This window comes from Silene latifolia, chromosome 8, assembly GCF_048544455.1.
Source record: "Silene latifolia isolate original U9 population chromosome 8, ASM4854445v1, whole genome shotgun sequence".
NCBI classification, from domain to species: Eukaryota; Viridiplantae; Streptophyta; class Magnoliopsida; order Caryophyllales; family Caryophyllaceae; genus Silene; species Silene latifolia.
Window position 1 is genome coordinate 92,792,672 of NC_133533.1, and position 10,101 is coordinate 92,802,772.

The 10,101-nt window shown below is 35.9% G+C and overlaps 1 non-coding gene across 1 annotated transcript; it reads right to left on the bottom strand.

Annotated features, from left to right (window-relative positions):
* Nucleotides 1-9,390: 9,390 nt before the first annotated feature.
* On the bottom strand, nucleotides 9,391-9,499 carry LOC141597882 (small nucleolar RNA R71). The gene has a single exon (XR_012523093.1). It is a non-coding gene; the product is annotated as a small nucleolar RNA R71 (small nucleolar RNA).
* Between the last annotated feature and the right edge of the window lie 602 nt (nucleotides 9,500-10,101).

Here is a 10,101-nt window from a genome sequence, read left to right on the forward strand (position 1 = left end):
CGCAGGAGGGAGTCTAGTTTCGACAGCACCAATTTGGCCTTCGATGATGTTGAGGCGATCATAGGCTTGGTCTTGGCTTGTTTGGAGACGAGCGAGCGCATCTAGGATTTGATCATTACCATCCGGGGTCGGACCGCTTGCACTTGTCATCACTACTACATTTAGATTCTATAGCAACACTTTGCTATTGTTGCATAATGTCATATAAATGTTGCAATAGAGTTTATGCAACACTTAATCAAGTGCTACATCAGGTCTTGTTGCATTAGGTCATTGCAACGCTTAATGCAACACTTTTTAATCTGAAGCAACACTTTTGAAAAGTGTTGCATTGGTCATGTTTATGCAACGCTTTTTCAATTGCAAAGGCAACATTTTTTATCTTCTAATGCAACATTTGTTATGTAAAAAAAGCAACACTTCCTGAACTAATGCAATACTTTTCATGTTGATAAGCAACACTTATATCAAATTAATGCAACATTTTTATTTTGGAAACGCAACACTCGTTACGTCCCAAAACAACACTTATAATAAACAAATGCAACACTAATTTATTCAAAAACAACACTTAATAAAGTGCAACGACATAAGGACTTGTAAGGCACGCAACAATTGTAATTCTCTCTAACTGTGCATTCAATTGATTCAGTCTCAAAAATATATGTCAATTACATTTCAAAAAAGGATCAAAAGTAGAACTTCGATCGCAAATGTTCAATTATTTAACTAAAACAAATATAACAAATGTTTAAATAGAACAAATAATAATTCTTAACGATTATTTGAAAGCTACTAATTATAAGTCTTCATTCTTGTATTGTGAGCACATATATGTTGCCAACCGGACAAAAAATCAACCCGTCATCATTGTTAATACCTCAAATGCAACTCAGTAACATAAAAAATAGAACATTATTAGATTTGAGGATTCAAAGGCTCAATAGGCATAGATGATACGTCACACTTAATTATCACGAAATAATAAATAATGCATTAAAGAACAACTAATTAACAAGGACGTGCAGAAAATAGAGTACGTGATTGTACACAAGGTGTAGCCTATGTGAAACCTTTGAGTTTGATCTGCAAAGGTAGGCCTGTCCAGCCATAATAATCACACCAAAGACTCAGAGACCCTCTGTTCTCGATAGTGCCATTTTTCTACCTTCACAGGATAAGCATACTAACCTCGCCTTACACTAATAATTCGCATCATAAGTTCCAATCATAGCAGCCCTATTGACTACTCTATCTACCTCACGAATTTACTCTAACTACATACTCTGCCTCATGCTACTAATAAGGTTTATCAATGGTCCGAATGGTTCGGAGGTACACAAGCATGCACCAAAGATAGGTGACCTGTACAACAAAGTGCCTGGAATGGGTGGGTTAGTTGTGCCAAAAATCAGTTTATGGGATGACAATATGCACTAAAAGCTCTGAATACGAATGACAAATGACAAACTGATCAAGTATGACATGGATATTGAGGATAGATGCTACTTTTGTAGAATTAAGAACATATAGATGTGATAGGAAATATAAGAAAAACACCCTTCATTCCTCTTTGACTTGTTAGAAATCCCATCAAAACGGAGAATAATGAATGATATATACCTTGAGAGTTAATTCAACACCAAACCATATACATTTCCAGACACCTTGAAGCTATCTAGATCAATGATACTAGGAAGTAGGAATAGACTTGAAACAAATTTCAAGAATTTGTCAATTGCTCATCAAATCAATTGTTAGAAATAGCTCAATGAAATATTAACTACTGTATGAAAAGAGGCGACTTCCACCACCAAGTAGGACAAAGCATTTTTGAAGTACTGGACTTAATTCATATGGTAGGATTAGCGGGATTAGCTCTAAGAAAGCAACAAACGACATTAGTGCTAAATCAACAAGTCGTCTCTCAATTATAAGTTTATAACACTAGATAATCAAAATAAAGAATCGCTCCCTAGCTTATCAAAGACATGACAAAAGTAAAGTTCTATTATACATGTAATATCAATAAATTTGATCCTCAAAGTAACGCATTTTTAATTTCAACAACTACAAAGAGGTAAACCTTGGATCTTCATCGAAATATTTCCATATTTTATGTTCTAGGTGCTTAAGTAACTTGTCATTCAGATAGCAAAATCAAAAATTATCTAAGTTTCAACAATTTTTAATTGAATTGCACAATAACCATCAGAAACCAAACTTTCACCCCGGATGAAGCAATAAATAGGTCACAATCAAAATGAATTTCACCAATCTCACAACCACAAGATAATTAAATATCACTAATTATATTAATGCACATTTACCAAGCCAATGGTAGAACAAAAGTTATCTTTGAAGTATAAATCTTACTTCTACGAAAGGCAAAACGAAACAACCGCTCATACTCCTCGGTCCTCGCCGAATCGACAACAGGCTAATGCAAATTGAAGCACGTCAAATTCAAATATCGTAAACCAAAGACAAATTCAAACAAAAGGGAAACTAAAGTAACAAATTCAAACTCAAATCCCACTCAAAATTCACCAAAATCGAAGGAAATAAACCTAAAACAACGGATTGTCACGCCTCCAGACATAATTTCATCACATAACCCGGATCAAATTTAGAAAATATTAAAACAAAATAATAACCTAAAATTAACATAATCAGACTCAAATCTAACGCAAAATTTGCGAAAATGAAGGAAAAAATTAAACCTGAGAATAAGAGAATCGAGAAGATCCAGATAAGCAATTAACCAATAACCCTAATTCATATTCTACCAAAAATCCCTAAATCAATACAACTTAACACCAAAATTAGTCATAATTACAATCAACAAATTACCAATCCTAATAAATTCTGGAAAACTAAGAAGGAATTTATGTCTAATTAAAAAGAAACACAAAAAAAAATTCGAATAGAAAAAAGAAAGAGAGAAAACGGACCTTAACTTGGAAGGATATCGAATCGGACGATCAGTAGTGGTTGGCGAGCAAGGCGGCTCGTGGTAGTTGAAGCGAAGTGACGGTGCAGGGAAGATGATTGTCGAGGATGATCTAAAATGAAGTGTTAACTGTAAAAGGAGATGGTAATCTTATTTTTAGTTGGGTTAAGTATGCGTCACAACCCTCACAAGAAAACCGCCCTAGTATTCTATCTATTTTCAAGAAGAAAACACTTGCTATTGATGAAACATTGCCATAAAAACCTGTTTTTTAAGCGATTTAACTTAGATTTGATTTGGGTCACAAACGATTGTTTCCTCGTGACCACTCTGGACCATTAGAAATTGCCAAAATTAATGATAACGCTGGATACTTAACTAACAAGAATGATGCCACCAGCCAAGTTGAGTGAAATTTCGCGCTTCATCTGTGTTTGTCTTGACTAAGATTTTTGCTTGTTTTAATAATTAATACCAACAATGCGCACCTATCGCATAGAATGCTACACTGTTGCGAATATATCCAACAACTAATGCCACTTCAGACTAACAATTGGCTATAAAAAATTTAAAAAATAAGGTTCAAAAGCTCTAACAAGTAACAACTCACATTAAACTTAAATATTAGTTTAAGTTATTAGCACAAAGACTTCACCATTCGTTAAATATCTTAACCAAATTACCTATGCCTGCAAAACGTCCCCAACGTCACCGAAATGCCTGATCGAAATGTGCTAATGTAAATTTTATGACATAATAATAAAAATAATTAAGAACCCTGAAACAAAACATAACTAAAAGAAGCAATGTGCAAGATGATTGAAAAGTGAACTGCTAATTTTGCACTTACAAATGAAGCCCATGGATTAGATTCGCTTCACCTTCAATTGACACATCCTTTGAAGAATTGATACATAGAATTTGGCAATGTTCGAGCCAATCGTATTTCTCATCTCCATCAAAATCTTTGATGCTCTGAAATGGATAAGAGAACATAACTAGTTAACATCATCAAAGGAAAAGTCATTGTGTGAGCTATTCTAATGGATAAGTCATTATATGAGCTCATCAAAGGAAAAAATATTCTCGTTTATTTTCTGGGATTAGTATTATATGTGCAAAAGCAAGAACACGGAAACAAAATTTTTATCCTGAAATACCGTATCGTACCTCGTTAGATGCTTAAAGTTGTACTCAAACTAATGAGCAATGAGCATCAAGTGTCAGTATAGTTGTAGTGTTACTATGATTACTTATAACTATTAGATGGACAACAACAATAGATCACACTCCAAATAAAAAAGTTACAAAAAATTACCAAGTACATAAAAATGACAGAATACTACATTCCCGTATAAGGGTATGAAACCGCCTCAATTATCGAATAAAATCAAAGAAACCCCATCAACATGATTCTAGAAATACGATGACTATTTAACAAGTAAACTTAAGTCTTAACAGCTTGAATGAGTATGAAACATATTCCACCGAAGTGTAAGCAAGACGATGAATGTAAATTTCATTTGCCCCATGGTCGAACAAAGAGCAAATTTAATAGAAATAGATGTCATTTGATCATGGGGCAAATGGGTATCTGATTTCAGTAGCAAATTTAAGAAAGATGATCTAGAAATAGTTGTCATTTGAGCATTTTTGTAAATTTCATCAAATATAGGCGTGACTTGTGAATTATGATACAGAAATGAAACTAAAATAAAGCTTGCAACTGATGAATCGAGTGTGGCTTTCCCATCTGGGAAATTTAAGCCAAATGCTTCAATCACAACAACAATTATGTTCTATTATCATTAAATAACAACAAATATCATACCACATTGGAATGCAACTAATTAAGCACAAATCAAATTACCCATGAAACCCTAACTAATTAAATTGAAACCAAGAAAAAAATGAGTACCTATTAAGAGTATTACGGAGGAATCGATTGAATGGAGGCGCACACGATACGATTCGACAGTGGCGGTCGGCGTGCGGCTTGGTGAGTGGCGAAGATAATTAGGAGGGTTTCCTACATCGTCAAAGCGAGTTGCCGCGGTGGACGAATTGGGGCAAGACCAAGGGGGTACAGTTCGCAAACTGAAAACATGAATATAAAAAGGAAACTGCATCCTTTATGGTTGAAACATGGGAAAAATAAGAAACCGGGTTTTAGTTTAACACATTTGTTACCTTTTTCTAAGAAACCAGTTTAAGAAAATCAACGGTATCTTTTGTTAAGAAACCGGTTCTAAAATCTAACAAGTTTCTTATTAATGGTTCCTTTGATGATTTTTGTAGTAGTGTGTGTACATTAACCAAATTCTCTTTGTTATAGCGTTTATGTTAAACTGAGTTTCACATCGATTTTAACAAAACCGATGTTAGAACTGTTGATACTAATATTCTATTACATTGCTTTTAAAAAGTAACCAACATAAATAAAAAAATGCAATCAATTGACATCGGTTTTTGAAAGAATCGATGTTATTTACGAACATTTACATCGTTTCAACTAAAAGCGATGTTATTGTGGCGATGTCAATAGGACTAATTGTACTAGTGATGTTGCTATTGTTGCTTAAAGTGTTGCGACAAAATGCAACATTTGTGTCAAAATGTTGCATTTATAACAATACAATGCAACACTTCTCTTAAAGTGATGCCCTATATCAATAAAAGCAACATTTTTGAATAAAGTGTTGCATGATTAACTAAAATGCAACATAAAAAACAAAGTGTTGCAGATGAAATGTTGCATTACATCAATTTTTGTAGTAGTGCGTACTAGTTTCAGGCATCTTGGAAACTGGATAAGAGTTCGACCGCGAATCAAAACACACTCGACCAATCAAGCATACCTACTCAAGGAAAAGACTCGACTTGTGAAGTGGAAGTGTGCCACTTGTGTTAAGTGAGATTTGAAAATGACAAAGTTTTGAAATGGTTATCCTGACAACCCTAGTGTTGACCCGAAGTGAGGTTTTTGAAATGGGTTTTGAGGCCTGATTTTTTTACTGGACATTTGGACAGAGTTTCAACCCATTTTGCCCTAATTTAGGCCATTTTCGATAAAGGTTTACATTTTCAAAAGGTTTTGAGTTTTTTACAAAATTCGTCATGGTTTTGTTTAAATGGTGATCACATATAAAACAAGCATTTAAACATGCATTATAACGGTATGCTGAGTGCATTTAGAAGGGTTTTGGTTTAAAAGGGTAGGTTGCCATACCGAGCAATCAAACCCGGGTCTGTGGAGAGGTCCGCGCCAACATGAGTAAGGCCGGTTCCTAGTCCATTTCCTCGACTAGTGAAAGCCCTTGATACCCACTAGAGTAAGCATCATGGTATGGTTGACGTCAAGCGCTATCCAGCTTTAGGCTCAGATAATAATTTGGCCCGTCCAGATCGGACGATTGGTCGAATGGGTTGGGTTAGGCCTAGGAACAAGCGTTTGCATTTGTGGAGTCGCCACCAATTTTTATGGGAAATTGGAACCGTTCGAATACCTCGTGTCATGTCAAGACTCAAAGTAGTGAAATGAACACTAAGAACTCGTTACCCTTAGCATTCCGTGTCTAGAATGACTCTCGTGGATGCCAATGAACACGAATGTTCACAGAGATCTGGAGTAAGGGGTGAGGGTACGTATTAGGAAGCTCTTTAGTCGAACACCTAATTCCGCCCGCCTCGATAGCGGCCTCTACTAATGATTAGGGAAATTATTCAAACTCGATATGCTGTCGATTATATGCATGCAATGCAACATCCAACGTTTTGATCCTAGCATGTGAAAATTAACTATGTCGGTGAACACATAATTAACACTCATTAATGTCGAATTAGGGTTTAGATTAATTACATGTGAAAACAAGTAAATAAATCATCCAATACGATAAATAAATAAATAATGATAATTAAAATTACAATAAATTACAATAGGTTAAATGATTTACGTTAAAAATATATTTAAGACGGACAATTTGAGAAAAAAAAAGGAAAAAAAAATAGGCTAGAAAACAGGGACAAATTGAGAGTGATATAACGATTAATAGTTGATTAATACGTAAACTAATGAATTAGGTCCAAGCAAGAACGTCAGTTCAGAGATAGAACTCAACCCGGAACAGGCGCATCAATGCTACGTCCCTTGGAAGAGGCGCACTGGTTACTGCATCTGTTCCTGAGGTGAGTTCTGGCTGTGAAGCCAGAACTGCGAATTGTTAATGTTCGTTGATGAATTTAATGGTTGATTATTGATATTTGACTCGAATGAAAGTGGTTTAACAGGTTATTTACATATGAATTTGTCGTAAAAGCGATAAAAGCAAGTTAAAACTAATTAAAATGAATTAACTACAAATTAATTAGGGCTATTTATGGAGATGAAAACGAATTAAACAAACGTGATAAACTAATGGAAGAATACAAAAGTCGGATTCCAGAGACTTGATATGAACAAATCGAATCTCCAAAATCCGGGTTTGATTCAATGACGAAAACATGCAAATATTGATTATAAGGGATTTCAGTCGGATTTAAAGTGATAGATTATTGAGAACTATGTATTAAAATTATTATACGTGATACGTGCATATTCTATCCACTTTATTTGCAGTTTTGGCATGTATTTCCATGCGTTTTTGTTAGCTTTAAGCTACTATTTCTCCCGAAACGGTTTACTTTGCGATTTCTATGATTTATTGTAGGAATGAGTAGAAGTGGGCTAAATCAAGCCTAAATCGTCCTCCGGAAGCTGCTTTATGGGAACTTGGAAGATGGGAGCTCGGACTTGTCCACCTCGGGATGCGTGCATTGGAGTGAAGTGGCTGTTTTGAAGAGAGGAGGAAGTTACTGCACAGCTCAGTTGGTCGATCGACCAACATCACCAGTCGATCGACCGTGGAATTTCAGCAGATGCTACTGTACTGCACTCACCAGTCGATCGACCATGCCCCTTAGTCGATCGACCAGGTTTCGCAGCTGTTATTGATTTTACGTGTTAGACTTTTAAAAAGCCCAATTGTAATTAACTTTTTGGCATCGTTTATCAGTAGTTAGGCAGCAATAATTAGGTTATGCTTTTTATTATTGAGGAACTGAGTTTAGATCTAGTTTGGAGACAAGAAATTGCGACGACGGGTTCCGATTTCGATTGTTTTGTTCATCAATTAATTAGTAAGCTTTAATGCGATTTCCTTCTTCTTTCATTTCTTGTCAATTCAATTCTTGTTGTTACTAATTTATTTTCAGCAATTCAGTTTTAACCTTTGGTCTTAATTTCAATTCCAATCATGTCTAGTTTATTCTTTGCTTTTAATTTCGCAATTGTTATAATTTTAATCATGCATAGCTAATCTGCTTGATTGGGAACGAGGTGAGCCATGGTATAAGTTAGGTCGATTTTATTAGTATGATTTCTTTCGTATCGATCTTATCTCCTTTTGATAAATCCATCTTGCTAGATTGAAAGATTAGTAGGTTAGGTTTTCATTAGTTGTGGAATTTTCTTTGAGCGAAAGTTTGAGAAATTCTAGGGAATTAAAAGACCGTAAGGTTAAATTTGAGCATAGATCGAAAGGCTTGCTCTTTCCCCCTGAGACCGTTACAAGACCTCTGCTATCCCTTTGTGACCTGACCTTAGCCATGGTGAACCGAAGTTCCTAATCTCTCTTTTGTCTTATTTTAGAAACTCTTTATTTTGTCAATTAGTCTTTAGAATCAAATAAATTCAAAACCCCCATTTAAATTGTTACTTCAATAGATTAAAAATTAGAAAATAGAATTGATCTTGTCTCTCTGTGGTTCGACCCTTACTATCACTAGCTATAGTTTTAGTTCAGATTATAAATTTAATTTTGATACAAAACGACGGTATCAAATTTTGGCGCCGCTGCCGGGGAGACGGTGTAATTCTTTTTGCTTTTTTTTTTTTAGTTTATTTTTCTTTTCTCAAGGAACTTTGGTTCCTTGAGGCCGTTGCTTACTCTTGCTTCTAGTTTTTCTCTTGCACAGTTAGAAGACATGTTTTTGAGAGGAAGACTTGAGTACTCTAAGTTTTGCGAACATGACTACGATATATGACAATCTTCAGCCAAAAGAGCAGCACATTCCAAAGGGACACGTATTACCTACCCCTACTACTGGTCACTTCGAATTTCGTTCCTCTTATATTGATTTAGTGGAGCGAAATCAGTTTGCTGGTCTACCGGACGGGGATCCTTTGAAGCACATGGAAATTTTCACATACTACTGCTGTTCCATACCTGTACCGGCTGGGGTGACCCTGGATGAAGTAAAGGGGATAATGTTCTTATACTCCTTGAAGGATTCGGCGAGAGATTGGTACCGCTACCTTGATAGGGTAGCAGCTGGAGTCACAGATTGGACATCTCTAGCATTAGTCTTCTACAAAAAATACTTCCCACTTGCAAAGACAGATGCCTTGAGAAGTAAAATTACAAATTTCCAGCAAGGACCTGATGAGGAATTTTGTGAAGCATGGGGACGTTTTAAGAGTTTGGTTAGGGATGTCCCTCACCACGGTTTCCAGCAGTGGTACATTTGCAACTTATTCTATAATGCTTTATATGATGACTACAAGGTTATCCTGGACGCAGCTGCGAATGGTAGGTTCCAAAATAATACCGGTCAAAATAAAGGTTGGAACACTATTGAGGAGATGGCAGTCCATAGAGCCGAGTTTGGAAGTTCGCGTGGAAAGTCGCGAAAGCAAAGTGATGAAATGAGTGCCCTTGTGACACTCATAACTTCTATTACTGCCCGTCTCGAGAAGCTCGAGACCCCTGAAGCTTCCAAGGAAAGAGTTGAAATTCCTGTCCATAATTCAGATGAGACCGCGGAATTGAGAGATCTAGTCCGAACTCTTTTGGTTCAAGTCGCGAAAATAGAAGCAGCAGGGATCGAGTCTACAAAGAATTTTGTCAAGCAATTGGAGAATTTAGAGGCTAAGCAAGTCGCCAATTCTTCAAGCAAATGTGAAGGGCCAATTGAAACCATTAATGCCATTAATCTCCGAAGTGGCCTTTCTTATGATGGTCCTGATAAGCCAAGAGAAGACTCGGGAAAGGATGAAAAGACGAGTTTAATTTCTGGTGCGAAAATGAACTCAATTGCCAGTACCAGCGGTC